At 38.3% G+C, this 14,794-nt stretch overlaps 1 long non-coding RNA gene across 3 annotated transcripts in view; it reads right to left on the bottom strand.

Annotated features, from left to right (window-relative positions):
* Positions 1–648: 648 nt before the first annotated feature.
* Positions 649–14,794, bottom strand: part of LOC118615971 — a 29,714-nt gene continuing 15,568 nt past the window's right edge. The window contains exons 4-5 of one of the 3 annotated variants that reach the window (XR_004956509.1): positions 10,072–10,169; positions 649–728 (exon numbers count right to left, since the gene is read on the bottom strand). This is a non-coding gene — a long non-coding RNA (uncharacterized LOC118615971). Of the gene's footprint in view, positions 729–10,071; positions 10,170–12,927; positions 12,959–14,794 lie in introns of those variants that run through there. The other 2 variants (XR_004956511.1, XR_004956512.1) reach the window with 2 other exon arrangements.

Here is a 14,794-nt window from a genome sequence, read left to right as displayed (position 1 = left end):
ATAAAAAAGATTATGGTGTTACCTCAAAAAATTAAAAATTGAACTTCCATTTGACCCACTGATCCCACATCTAGAAATATACCCTAAGAAGCCTGAAACACCAATCACAAAAAATATATGTACCACCATGTTTTAGCACCACTATTTACAATAGCTAAGATCTGGAAACAGCCCAAGTGTCCATCAGTAGATGAATGGATAAAAACTCTGTGGTACATATACACAATGGAGTACTATGCAGCTGTAAGAAAGAAAGATCTCTTATTCTTTGAGACTACAGGGAGGGACCTGGAAAGTGTCATCCTAAGAAAAACAAGCCAAGCAGAGAAAGACAAGTATCATATGATCTCACTTATTTGTGGAATATAATGAACATAACAGTCTGAGGAATGGAGTAGTCCCAGAGACGTGGAAGTGGAATACAGACTGACAATCCCCAGAAGAGGTATTGGTGGGGGAGAGATAAACCACAGAACTTATATGCATGTATGCATGAACAATGGACATGGAGAACAAAGCTGAGGACCGGGCAGTGAGGGAGGGGGATGGGGCAGTCAGTGGGGAAAAAATGAGAAACATGTGTAACAAAAATTAATTAATATTAAGAAAAAAAGAAACTTGTAATAGACTGGAACAGTGTCATACTTCCTCTGAGTCATGTAGTCATCTGTCTCCCAATGCCAATGCCTTACCCACCTCAGGAACCCCTGGATCATGCTGCAGCTGGACTGTGGCACAAATTAAAAAGGAGGAAGTGAAACTCTCATTATTTTCAGATAACATAATATTGTACATAGAAAATTCTAAAGACTCCATCAAAAATCTACTAAATAAATAAATTTTGCAAAGCAGCATAATATAAAATTAATGTCAAGAAATTGAAAGATGAACTCATAGAAAGAGAAACTAAAAAAACAATTCCATTTACCATCGGGGCAGAAAAATCAAGATGCCTAGGAATAAATTTAACCAAAGAGGTAAAGGACCTCTTCACAAAAAACAAGAGGTCATTGAAAAAAGAAATAAAGGAAGATATAAAAAACTGGAAGCATATACCTTGTTCATGGATTGGAAGAATTATTATCATTAAAATGTCCATATTACCCAAAGCAATCTATAGATTCAATGCAATCCCCATCAAAATACCAACAACATATTTCACAGAACTAGACCAAGTACTTTAAAAGTTTATATGGAAAAAAAAAAAAAAAGACTCCAAATAGCCACAGCAATCTTGAAAAAGACTAAAGTAGTAGGGATCAAAATACCAGATATCAGTTTATATTATACAAAGCACTGTAATCAAAACAGCCTAGTACTGGCACAAGAACAAGCATATAGATCAATGGAACAGAACAGAAAACCCAGAAATTGAACGAAGACAATATGTTCAATTAATATTTGACAAAGGTGGCAAAAGCATACAATGGAGTCAAGACAATCTCTTCAATAAATGGTGTTGGGAAAATTGGACAGCTAGATGCAGAAAAATGAAGCTAGACCGCCAACTTACACCATACACAAGAATAAACTCAAAATGGATAGAAGACTTAAATGTGACTCGTGAATCCATAAAAGTCCTAGAAGAAAATGAAGGCAATAAAATTCCAGACATCACACATAGCAGAGTGTTCACTGATACAAAGCCTAAGGCAAAAGAAAAAAGAAATAAATGAACACATGGGACTAGATCAAACTAAAAAGCTTCTGCACAGCAAAATAAACAACCATCAAAATGTAAAGAAAACCCACTATATGAGAGAGCATAATTGCCAATGACACATAAGATAATGATTAAATTTCCAAAATATATAGAGTGCTCACATAACTCAACCAAAAAAGACAAAGAACCCAAATAAAAAAATGGGTAGAGGGGAACAGGACAGGTAGGAGGGTGTTAAGGGGGGGAGGAAAAAAATCTGTAACAAAAATGAATTAATAAAAATTGGGGGTGGGAGGAATGGGCAGAGGACGTTAAGAGACACCTCTCCAAACAAGACATACAAATGGTCAAGAGACATATTAAAAAATACTCAACATCCCTAATCATCAGAGAGATGCAAATTAAAACAACAATGATGTATCACCTCACACCTGTCAAAATGGCTGCCATCAACAAATTATCAAACAACTAGTGCTGGTGAGCGTGTGCAGAAAAAGGGACTTTAATGCAGCTGGTGGGAATGCAGACTGGTGCAGCCACTATGAAAAACACTATGGAGTTACCTAAAAAAGTTAAAAATTAAACTGCCGTTAGACCCAGTGATCCCACTTCCAGGAATATATTCTAAGAAGCCTGAAACACCAATCAGAAAAAAAATATATGTACCCCTATGTTCATAGCAGCACAATTTACAATCACTAAGATCTAGAAACAATCCAAGTGTCCAGCAGTAGATGAATGGATACAAAACCTGTTGTAAATATACACAATGGAGTACTATGCAGCTGTAAGAAAGAAAAATCTCTTATCCTTTGAGTCGACATGGTGAAAACTGGAGTGTGTTATTCTAAGTAAAACCAGGCAATCAGAGAAAGACAAATATCACATGATCTCACTTATTTATGAAATATAATAAACAAAACAAAATGATGAACAAAATAGACCCAGAGACATACATGTAGGATACAGATTGACAAACCTCAGAAGAGAGGGTAGGAGTGGGAAGGAAAGAGATAAACCACAGAACTTATATGCATGTATGAGTAACCAATGGTCATAGACAACAGTCCTGGGGGCGGGGCGGGGGAGATGTGATCAGGAGGAGGGTGTGAATGGGGGAAAAAGGAGAAACATCTACAGATACAAAAAATAAATAACAAAATAACAAAAATAAATTAAAAAAAAAAAAAGAATCTAGTTAGGATTTCCCAGGAATGGGAAATTGTCAGGCAGAAGAGGAAAGTGTCACCCTGAATGTCAGTCTCTTTAACAAATGTTGAGTGCTATCAATTTTTGAATTCTTTTTATTTTCATACCTATAAGATGGTTCAGCCACCACATATGTTCCTCCATCACAGAAAACTCCAATACAAATGCCTGACACTAGAGTTGCCAGGGTCTAGCTCTCAACAATCAATGTGCCCCCTTTCTCTTCTGGGTAACACTGGTGGAGTTCACACAATCACAGCCTGATTGTTCCTCAAAATGCTTTCCTTAAGATGCATGAAGCTTGAGAATATCTTGTCTTTTCTGGAAGATTCTTTGCTTCTCAGTTATCAGAACATTTTGCCTTTCAGTTGACTGCTCATATTCTGACACCAATTCCATGCAATTTGTTCCCTACCATTCAGTAATTAACTCAATTCTGACTCCATCTATCTGGATACAGCATGGATCCCACAGGTGCAGTTACACATGACTGCCTCCACTTCAAACACCAATCACAAGTCCAGGTTATCACCTGTGCTTCTGATTGGAGGTTCCCAAGACCCATCCTCTGGTTTGGTTAATTTGCTAGAGTGTCTCACAGAACTCAGAGAAACACTTACTTATTAGATCACTGGCTTATTATAAAGAATTTAAAGCATGAAGAGCTCTGTTAAAGATGCACAGGGCAAGGTATGTAGGAAGAGGTGAGAGGCTTCCATGATTTCTGAATCCACCACTCTCCCAGACCTCCATGTGTTCACCAACCCAAAAGCTCTCTGAACCCCATTTTTGGGGGAATTATGGAGGCTTATTACATAAGCTGAATTGATTAACTCACTGACCATTGGTGATTGATTCAACATCCAGTCCCTGTATGTCCCCTGAGGTTAGAGGTAAGACTGAAATCCCCTGGAGATGAGCCCCCATCCTTAGAGGCTTTCCAAAATCACCTCCATAGCAAAAGATACTTTTACTGCTCTCCTCACAGAAAATGCCAAGATTTTTTTTTTTTTTGAATTTTTTTTTATTTATTTATTTTTTTGTTACAGATATTTTACCTTTTTACCCCATTGGCACCCCCCACCCCACCCCCCCTCCACCCTGTCCCCGGCTTAGTTGTCCATGTCCATTGGTCATGCATACATGCATATAAGTTATGTGGTTTATCTCTTCCCACCCCCCCCACCCCCCATCCCCTCTTCTGAGGGATGTCAGTCTGTGCCCCACTTCCATGTGTCTGGGTCTACTGTATTCCTCAGACTGTTATGTTCATTATATTCCGTATATAAGTGAGATCATGTGGTATTTGTTCTTCTCTGCTTGGCTTCTTTCACTTAGGATAATACTTTCCAGGTCCCTCCATGTCGTCTCAAAGGATAAGAGATCTTTCTTTCTTACCGCTGCATAGTATTCCATTGTGTATATGTACCACAGCTTTTTGATCCATTCGTCTACTGGTGGACACTTGGGCTGTTTCCAGATCTTAGCTATTGTAAATAGTGCTGCTATGAACATGGGGGTACATATATTCTTCCTGATTGGTGTTTCAGGCTTCCTAGGGTATATTCCCAGCAGTAGGATCACTGGGTCAAATGGAAGTTCAATTTTTAATTTTTTGAGGTAGCACCATATTGTTTTCCATAGCGGCTGCACCAGTCTGCATTCCCACCAGCAGTGTATTAGAGTCCCCTTTTCTCCACACCCTCGCCAACACTTCTTGTTTGATGATTTGTTGATGGCGGCCATTCTGACAGGTGTGAGGTGATACCTCATTGTTGTTTTAATTTGCATCTCTCTGATGATTAGTGATGTTGAGCATTTCTTCATATGTCTCTTGGCCATTTGTATGTCCTGTTTGGAGAGGTGTCTATTCAGCTCCTCTGCCCATTTTTTAATTGGGTTCTTTGTCTTCCTTTTGTGGAGTTGTATGAGAACTCTGTATATATTGGAAATTAACCCCTTATCTGATACATCATTGGCAATGATGTTCTCCCATACAGTGGGTTGCCTTTCCATTTTGATGATTGTTTCTTTTGCTGTGCAGAAGCTTTTTAGTTTGATGTAGTCCCATGTGTTCATTTTCTCCTTTATTTCTGTTGCCTTAGGTGATGTATCAGTGAAAATTCTGCTCCGTATGATGTCCGAAATTTTGTTGCCTACATTTTCTTCTAGAATTTTTATGGATTCACGGGTCACATTTAAGTCTTTTATCCATTTTGAGTTTATTTTTGTGTATGGTGTAAGTTGATGGTCTAGTTTCATTTTTTTGCATGTAGCTGTCCAATTTTCCCAACACCATTTATTAAAGAGGCTGTCTTTACTCCACTGTATGCTCTTGCCACCTTTGTCAAATATTAATTGAGCGTATTGCCTTGGGTCCATTTCTGGGTTTTCAGTTCTGTTCCACTGGTCTATATGCCTGTTCTTGTGCCAGTACCAGGCTGTTTTGGTTACAGTCGCTTTGTAGTATAACCTGATATCTGGTATTGTGATCCCTCCAACTTTGTTCTTCTTTTTCAAGATTGCTGTGGCTATTCGGGGTCTTTTTTGGTTCCATATGAACTTTTGAAGTATTTGTTCTAGTTCTATGAAATATGTCGTTGGTATTTTGATGGGGATTGCATTGAATGTATAGATTGCCTTGGGTAGTATGGACATTTTAATTATGTTAATTCTTCCAATCCATGAACAGGGTATGTGCTTCCACTTCTTTATATCTTCCTCTATTTCTTTTTTCAATGACCTGTAGTTTTCTGCAAATAGGTCCTTTACTTCTTTGGTTAAGTTTATTCCTAGGTATCGTAATTTTTTTGGAGCGATGGTAAATGGGATTGTTTTTTCAGTTTCTCTTTCTGTGAGTTCATCATTGATGTACAAGAATGTCGTCGATTTCTTGACGTTAATTTTGTATCCTGCTACTTTGCCAAATTCATTTATTAAGTCTAATAGATTTTTGATGGAGTCTTTAGGGTTTTCTATGTACAATATCATGTCATCTGCAAATAATGACAGTTTCACTTCCTCCTTTCCAATTTGGATCCCTTTTATTTTTTCTTCATGTCTGATTGTTGTGGCTAAGACTTCCAGTACAATGTTAAATAAGAGTGGCGAAAGTGGACATCCCTGTCTTGTTCCTGTTCTTAATGGAAATGTTTTTAGTTTCTGTCCATTGAGTATGATGTTGCCTGTAGGTCTTTCATATATGGCCTTTATTATGTCGAGATATGATCCCTCTATTCCTACATTGCTGAGCGTTTTTATCAGAAATGGATGCTGGATTTTGTCAAATGCTTTTTCAGCATCTATTGATATGATCATGTGGTTTTTATTCTTCATTTTGCTTATGTGGTGTATCACGTTTATTGATTTGCGAATATTGTACCAGCCTTGCATCCCTGGAATGAATCCCACTTGGTCGTGGTGAATAATTTTTTTGATGTATTTCTGGATCCGATTTGCTAGTATTTTGTTCAGGATTTTGGCGTCTATGTTCATCAGGGATATTGGCCTGTAGTTTTCTTTCTTCGTAGTGTCTTTTTCTGGTTTTGGAATTAGAATTATGCTGGCCTCATAGAATGTGGTTGGAAGTCTTCCTTCTTCTTGAATTTTTTGAAATAGTTTGAGGAGAATGGGTGTTAGTTCTTTTTTGAATGTTCGGTAAAACTCCCCTGTGAAACCATCTGGGCCTGGGCTTTTGTTTGCTGGGAGAGTCTTGATTACCTCTTCAATTTCCTTAGTTGTTATTGGTCTGTTCAAGTTTTCTATCTCTTCCGAGTCCAGTTTTGGGAGACTGTGTGTTTCTAGAAATTTGTCCATTTCGCTTAGATTGTCGAATTTGTTGCAATATAGTTGTTCATAGTAGTTGTTAACGATCTTTTGCATTTCCGTGGTGTTGGTTGTTACTTCTCCTCTTTCATTTCTGATTTTGTGTATTTGGGTTCTCTCTCTTTGTTTCTTGGTAAGTCTAGCTAAGGGTCCTTCTATCTTGTTTATCTTTTCGAAAAACCAGCTCTTTGTTTCATTGATCCTTTGAATTGTTTTTTTGGTCTCTATGTCATTTATTTCTCCTCTGATCTTTACTATTTCCTTCCTTCTACTTGCTCTGGGGTTTTCTTTTTGTTTGCTTTCTAATTCTTTAAGCTGTGAGGTTAGACAGTCAATTAGAAATTTTTCTTGTTTTTTGAGGTAGGCCTGTAGTGCTATGAACTTCCCTCTCAGAACTGCTTTCGCTGCATCCCATAGATTTTGTGTTGTTGTGTGTTCATTTTCATTGGTTTCCAGGAAGTTTTTAATTTCTTCCTTGATGTCCTCAGTGACCCATTCACTGTTTAATAACATGCTATTTAGCCTCCATGTGTTGAAATGTCTTTGCATGTTCTTGTTGCAATTGATTTCTAGTTTCATGCCATTGTGATCTGAGAAGATGCTTGATATGATTTCAATCTTCTTGAAGTTGTAGAGATTTAGTTTGTGTCCTATCATGTGGTCTATCTTTGAGAATGTTCCATGTGCACTTGAGAAGAATGTGTATTCTGTAGTTTTGGGGTGTAATTCTCTGTAGATATCTATTAAATCCATTTGGTCTAGTGCTTCATTTAGAGTCTCTGTTTCCTTGCTAATTTTTTGCCTAGAGGATCTATCCAGTGCTGTCAACGGGGTGTTGAAGTCCCCTGCTATGATTGTATTGTTGTCGATTTCTCCTTGGAAGTCCTCCAGAAGATTTTTAATATATTTTGGTGCTCCTATATTGGGTGCATATATGTTTATCAAGGTTATATCTTCCTGTTGGATAGATCCTTTCAATATTATGTAGTGGCCGTCTTTGTCTCTAGTTATGGTCTTCATTTTGAAATCTATTTTATCAGATATGAGAATTGCTACCCCAGCTTTTTTTTGCTTTCCATTTGCTTGGAAAATTTTTTTCCATCCCTTCACTTTCAACCGATGTGAGTCTTTTGTTGAGAGGTGGGTCTCTTGTAAACAACATATAGATGAGTCATGCTTTCTTATCCAATCAGCTACTCTGTGTCTCTTTAGGGAGCATTCAATCCATTTACGTTTAAGGTGATTATTGATATGTACTTATTTATTGCCATTTTTCTTTAGTGTGGTTCTATTTTTCTTCCCATTTCTACTGCTAATTACAGCAGTCCTTTTAACATTTCTTGCAGTGCTGGTTTGGTGCTAATGTATTCCCTTAGCTTTTTTTTGTCTGGGAAGCTCTTTATTTGATCTTCTATTTTGAATGATAGCCTTGCTGGGTAGAGTAGTCTTGGATTCAGATTCTTGTTTTTCATGACTTTGATTACTTCATGCCATTCTCTTCTGGCCTGTAGTGTTTCTTGTGAGAAGTCACCTGAGAGCCTTATGGGGTTCCCTTTGTAGGTAACCTGTTGCTTATCTCTTGCTGCTTTTAGGATTCTCTCTTTGTCTTTAATTTGTGGCATTTTAATTACTATGTGTCTTGGTGTGGGCCTGTTTGGGTTCTTCTTACTTGGGACTCTCTGTGCTTCTTGAACTTGAATGCCTTCTTCCTTCACCAAATTAGGGAAGTCTTCTCTCACTATTTTTTTGAATATATTCTCTATCCCTTGCTCCTTTTCTTCTTCTTCGGGGACTCCTATGATGCGAATATTATTACGGTTCCAGTTGTCCCATAGTTCTCTTAAGCTGTCTTCCTGTTTTTTAATAGTTTTTTCCTTTTGTTTTTCTGATTGGTTGATTTTTTCTACCCTGTCTTCTAATTCACTGATCCGGTCCTCAGCTTCCCCTACTCTGCTTTTTAAACCTTCCAATGTGTTTTTCATTTCGGATATGTCATTTTTTATCTCTTCTTGTTGGTTTTTAATTTCCATTTGGCTTATTTTCAGTGTCTCTATGTCCTTACTCATGCTGTTCAGCTTCCTCAAGATCATGGCTCTGAATTCTAGCTCTGTTAACATGCCTAATTGCTCCACATTGATCTCATCTTCGGTGGAGGTGTCTTGCTCTTTCATTTGGCTTCTGTTTCTGTGTTTCACCATTTTAGTTATCACTGTGGGCTTTGGAGCCTGTCAAGTTCTCCCTGTGGGTGTTGGTGTTCTGCTGTTTGTGGCTCCCTCTCCTGTGTTTAGATGAGCGAGGGAGTTCCCGCGTTGAACACCACTGTCAAGTCTTACTTTCCTGGTTAAAGTTGCCAGCCCAGGAAACGTACTGTTATCCTCTAGCTTTTTGCCTGGAGGCTAGCAGTCTAGGTTAATTGATCAGTTTTGGGTTGTCAGTTGATTGAAAAACTCCCTCTGGTGCTCAGCCAAGGGGCTTTCAGGAGGGTGGGGCAGATGCTGGTTGTTAGTGAGCCTCAATTAGCACTTCAATGGCCCACAGGGTGGGGTTGGATCTCCGAGGGAGGGGCTGCTGCCTCTCCTCAGAGCCCTGGGAAGGAGCAATGTGGCCACCGTCCTGAGTGGCTGCACTGAGGCAAAGCTCTGAGCGCCCTCCAAACCCCGAGTGTCCCGACACAGTTCCAGTCCAGTCCGCCCTCCCTCCGCCGGAGCCCAAGGTGAGTGGCTGTGGCTGTTTCAGCCTCTGTCCCGGCTGCGCTGCGGGGCCGCCTGGGAGTGTATGCCAAGATTTTTAAGAGCTCTGTACTAGGAACAGAAAATAAAAGAAACAACAATGTGAAGTTCACATACAGAGAGATGAGAGGATAAATCAAAAGTGGGTGTTTTACAGTCAGGGTAAAGACTTTTAAGAATGAACACACTTATTCACCATAAGTGGTGACCAGGAGCTCAGGGTGACAGGAAGGCCTGGATGCACTCAGGATGAACTCTTGGCCTTCCCAATATCTTTAAGCCCTGAAGCACATACAAGTCCTAGATACTCATGTCAAAATAATCTCATTATTATTATTAGCCACAGGGTATGTTATAGTTTTCTATTGAGACAATTTTTCTCTCCACAATTACCCCATTTCTACCATAGATAATGTGGATGAAAAGGAGCAACATACCAAATCTGATAAGCTCAAGAGAGGCCTGCAAGGTGGCTTTACAAACTCAAGAGACTGAAAGTAACCATATAGGTGGTCTTAAATTAAAACTTCTTAACTAAAAGTGAGTTGTTGTGGGTAGTCATGTCCTGGGCTGGTGTCTTTCTTGGCAAAGTTCAATCTTTACTTTGAGCCTATCTGTTGTCTTTTTGCATCTAAAATAACATACCTTTGGAATGTTTGAGTAATCCTGTTTTCCAGATCCCTTAGGGCACAATCTCTCACCAGAGGGCAAGAGCACAAAACCTCATTGTTAATCTTGTTCCCCTGCAATGTAAAAGAAGTATTGTTTTCTTCATTTTTCTCTTTATTCAATCCCCGAGAGCCCCCCATTTTGCTTTCTCTTGCCTCCCTAATTTATGATGAATGAATTTCATGTAACCCTCCCTACAACTTCTCCTTTGGTTGTAACATCAAATAAGGTGCAAAAGTATCGTTCTCTGGAGCATTTTCTCAATCATTGAGATTTTGCTTCCTGGTAATTGTTGTCAGTTGGTTCAAATAAATTCATTAAGAATTCTTACAAGTTTGGATGTTTATTATGTTGACAATAACCAAAGTAAGACTAATTTGTTTGCAAATTTAGTCTAGTTTCAAACTTGGTCTGATTTTTTACATAAGTGCAACAAGAATAGTGATTAACCATCGAAACTCTTTTACAGTAACATTCTATAAGAAATCTCAGCTTGAACTCTCAAAACTAAGAAACTGAGCTGAAGACCTGCCATCAGACTTCTCCTGTAACACCTATAGATTTGGGTGAATTTCTCTCTTCTTGAAGTCCCCCAGATATCTAGGGGTTCCTGAGCCTACCAGAAAATTTTGCCCATTGAGTAGATAAAAGAAAATTAAGTTTTAGTTTTACACGAGTACAATATTGATATTAAAGTGTCAATATAAGGGATGTCCAAACCTGTAGAGAATTCTTATAAGAATTTATTTGAGCCAAACTGATGACAATTGCTGGGGAGCAAGATCACAAATGCTTCAGAAAATAACAGATTTGCCATTTCTTTTACGCATTCAAATTAAGAAGGGAACCTGAAGAAGGTTCCATGGAGGTGGGAGAAGCAAGGTAAGGATTGGATTACAGTAGAGCTAAAGTTATGTGCTGTCTTGAGGGTGGTCATGCACTGAGAGGTACTCTGGCATTTCAAGGTATGTTAACCTAGATGCACAAGAACAATGGACAGATGGTGTAACAACCTTTTACTAAAGTAGTTAGAGGCCCCCAGGAATGACTGCTCACCCCCATGACCTGCCTAGTTAGAAAGTTATGATCAGATCACCCTGTGAGGTTACTTTCCATAAAAATCTTTTTTTTTGGTCTAAAAAAACAGATATTTATGTGATACACCATATAAATAAAATGAAGAATAAAAACCACATGATAATATCAGTAGATGCTGAAAAAAGCCTTCGACAAAATCCAGCATCCATTTCTGATAAAAATGCTCAGCAGTGTGGGAATAGAGGGATCATATCTAGACATAATGAAGGCCATATATGAAAGACCTACAGCCTACATCATACTCAATGGGCAAAACTAAAAGCATTTCCCTTAAGAACAGGAACAAGGCAAGGATGCCCACTTTCGCCACTCCTATTTAACATAGTACTGGAAGTCTTAGCCACAGCAATCAGACAGGAAGAAAAAATAAAAGGGATCCAAATTGGAAAGGAGGAAGTGAAATTGTCATTACTTGCAGATGACATGATACTATATATAGAAAACCCCAAAGACTCCATCAAAAGTTTACTAGAATTAATAAATGAATTTGGCAAAGTAGCAGGATACAAAATTAACGTCAAGAAATCGATGGCATTCTTATACACCAATGATGTACTCACAGAAAGGGAAACTAAGAAAAAATCCCATTTACCATTGCGGCAAAAAAATTAAGATACCTAGGAATAAACTTAAACAAAGAAATAAAGGACCTATTCGCAGAAAACTACAGGTCATTGAAAAAAGAAATAGAGCAAGATATAAAAAAGTGGAAGCACATACCCTGTTCATGGATTGGGAGAATTAACATCATTAAAATGTCCATATTACCCAAAGGAATCTATAGATTCAATGCAATCCCCATCAAAATACCAATGGCATACTTCACAGAATTAGAACAATTATTTCAAAAGTTCATATGGAACCAAAAAAGGCCTCGAATACTCACAGCAATCTTGAATAGGAAGAACAAAGTTGGAGGGATCACAATACCAGATTTCAAGTTATACTACAAAGCCATTGTAATCAAAACAGCCTGGTACTGGCACAAGAACAGGCATATAGACCAGTGGAACAGAACAGAGAACCCAGAAATGGACCCAAGGCACTATGCTCAATTAATATTTGACAAAGGTGGCAAGAGCATACAGTGGAGTAAGGACAGCCTCTTTAATGGTGCTGGGAAAATTGGACAGCTACATGCAGAAAAATTAAACTAGACCATCAACTTACACCCTATACGAGAATAAACTCAAAATGGATAAAAGACTTAAATGTAACTCATGAATCTGTAAAAATCCTAGAAGAAACTGTAGGCAACAAAATTTCAGACATCATACACAGCAGAATTTTTACTGACATATCACCTAAGGCAATAGAAAAAAAGGAGAAAATGAACACATGGAACTACATCAAACACAAAAGCTTCTGCACAGCGAAAGATACAATCATCAAAACGGAAAGGCTACCCACTGTATGGGAGAGCATAATTGCCAATGATATATCAGATAAGGGGTTAATTTCCAATACATATAGAGTGCTCATACAACTCCACAAAAGGAAGACAAAGTACCCAATTAAAATATGGGCAGAGGAACTAAATAGACACCTCTCCAAACAGGACATACAAATGGCTAAGAGACATATGAAGAAATGCTCAACATTACTAATCATCAGAGAGATGCAAATTAAAACAACTATGAGGTATCACCTCATACCTGTCAGAATGGCCACCATCAACAAATCATCAAACAACAAGTGTTGGCGAGGGTGTGGAGAAAAGAGGACTCTAGTGCACTGCTGGTGGGAATGCAGACTGGTGCATCCACTATGGAAAAAAATATGGTGTTACCTCAAAAAATTAAAAATTGAACTTCCATTGGACCCAGTGATCCCACTTCTAGGAATATACCCCAAGAAGCAAAAAACACCAATCAGAAAGAATATATGTACCCCCATGTTTGTAGCAGCACTATTTACAATAGCTAAGATCTGGAAACAGCCCAAGTGTCCATCAGTAGACAAATGGATCAAAAAGCAGTGGTACATATACACAATGGAGTACTACGCAGCTGTAAGAAAGAAAGATCTTTTATCCTTTGAGACTACATGGAGGGACCTGGAAAGCATCATGCTAAGTGAAACAAGCCAAACAGAGAAAGACAAGTTTCACATGATCTCACTTATTTGTGGAATATAATGAACCTAACAGTCTGAGGAATGGGGTAGTCCCAGAGACGCAGAAGTGGGGTACAGACTGACAATCCCTAACCACAGAACTTATGTGCATGTATGCATAAACAGTGGAAATGGACAACAAACTGGGGAAAGAGCAAGCAGGGAGGGGAAGGGGGGGATCAGTGGGGGGGAAAAGGAGAAACATCTGTAACAAAAATTAATTAATAAAAAAATGATATTTAAAACCCATATAATAAATTTATTCAATTTTAGCCAGCTTGACCACAAAAAGTAAGATTCTCACTTTTTCTCTCTCTCTTCCCAATTTTGTATTCCTGTTTTGTTCATCCTTTATTCTCCTCTGTTATTTTAAAACCATCAGTTATTTTACTCCTAAAATAAATGCATTTCCATTATTTATATATTCCCTTCCCGAATCATATCCTACAGCTCTTGCGCAGTTGTTTCCTTATTATTTCCTTATTATTTTAATTACACACATTAGAATTCTTAACCCTTAGAAGCCCTTATTTTATTTTATTTTATTTTATTTTATTTTATTTTATTTTATTTTATTTTATTTTATTTTTTATCCTCACCCAAGGACAATTTTCCATTTTTTGTTCAGATCGAGTGGGAGGGAGAGAGAGGAAGAGAGAGAGAGAGAAACATCGATGTGAAAAGGACACATCAAGTGGTTGCTACCCGCACGACCCAACCAGGACCGGGGACAAACTGCAACCGAAGTACATGCCCTTAGTGGGAACTGAACCCGGGTCTCTCCAGATCACAGGCCAACGCTCTAACCACTGAGCCAAATCGGCCAGGGCAGAAGCCTTTATTTTTAATAGAAACTAAGAAACAAGCATGTGTGAACTTTCTGTTACACCTAAATTCTGTAGATTGGCAAATGTATAAATACATTTCATAGTTTATAAAAGCATACACTGCTTCAGAATGCAACAAAGTAAAATGCTCACTCTCTGACTCCCTCTTATTCCAGCCTGCATTGTTCCCATGATCTTGAGAGTAATAGCTCCTGCTATAACATGCTAAGTATTAAGAGGAATTCTGCTTAGGACTTGAGCTTTTGGAAGAACAGCCCCATGTTAGAAAGTGGAAAATATGTACCAAATTAATGATTGTTTATCAAAGATTTGTAGTCGCCTCAAGACTGGACTCAGATCAGCAGGGGTCAATAGACTGAGAACAAAAAATTTAGAGAGTTCATGCTCTTCCTTGGATCCCTATTGATGCCTAGATGTTACACACCTCTTTCCCTGCCTACTGTCTCTTCACTTTACATAAGAGAAGCCTGAATTCTGGGCTCTATTAACATGGATTTAAGGATCTTCTAAGGCCCCCATCTTTGTGATTGGGCTCCTTCTCAAGCAAGAAACCTTTTCTTACCCCAAACTCTGTAAAAGACAAACACATGCTATGTGAACATACAGAAAGATTTTTTCCCATTAGGCAGACCTCACAC

The sequence above is a fragment of the Molossus molossus genome, unplaced genomic scaffold (assembly GCF_014108415.1).
Source record: "Molossus molossus isolate mMolMol1 unplaced genomic scaffold, mMolMol1.p scaffold_m16_p_4, whole genome shotgun sequence".
Classification (NCBI taxonomy): Eukaryota; Metazoa; Chordata; class Mammalia; order Chiroptera; family Molossidae; genus Molossus; species Molossus molossus.
The sequence above is the reverse complement of the archived record's forward strand: the minus strand, read 5'-3'. Positions and strand labels throughout refer to the sequence as shown.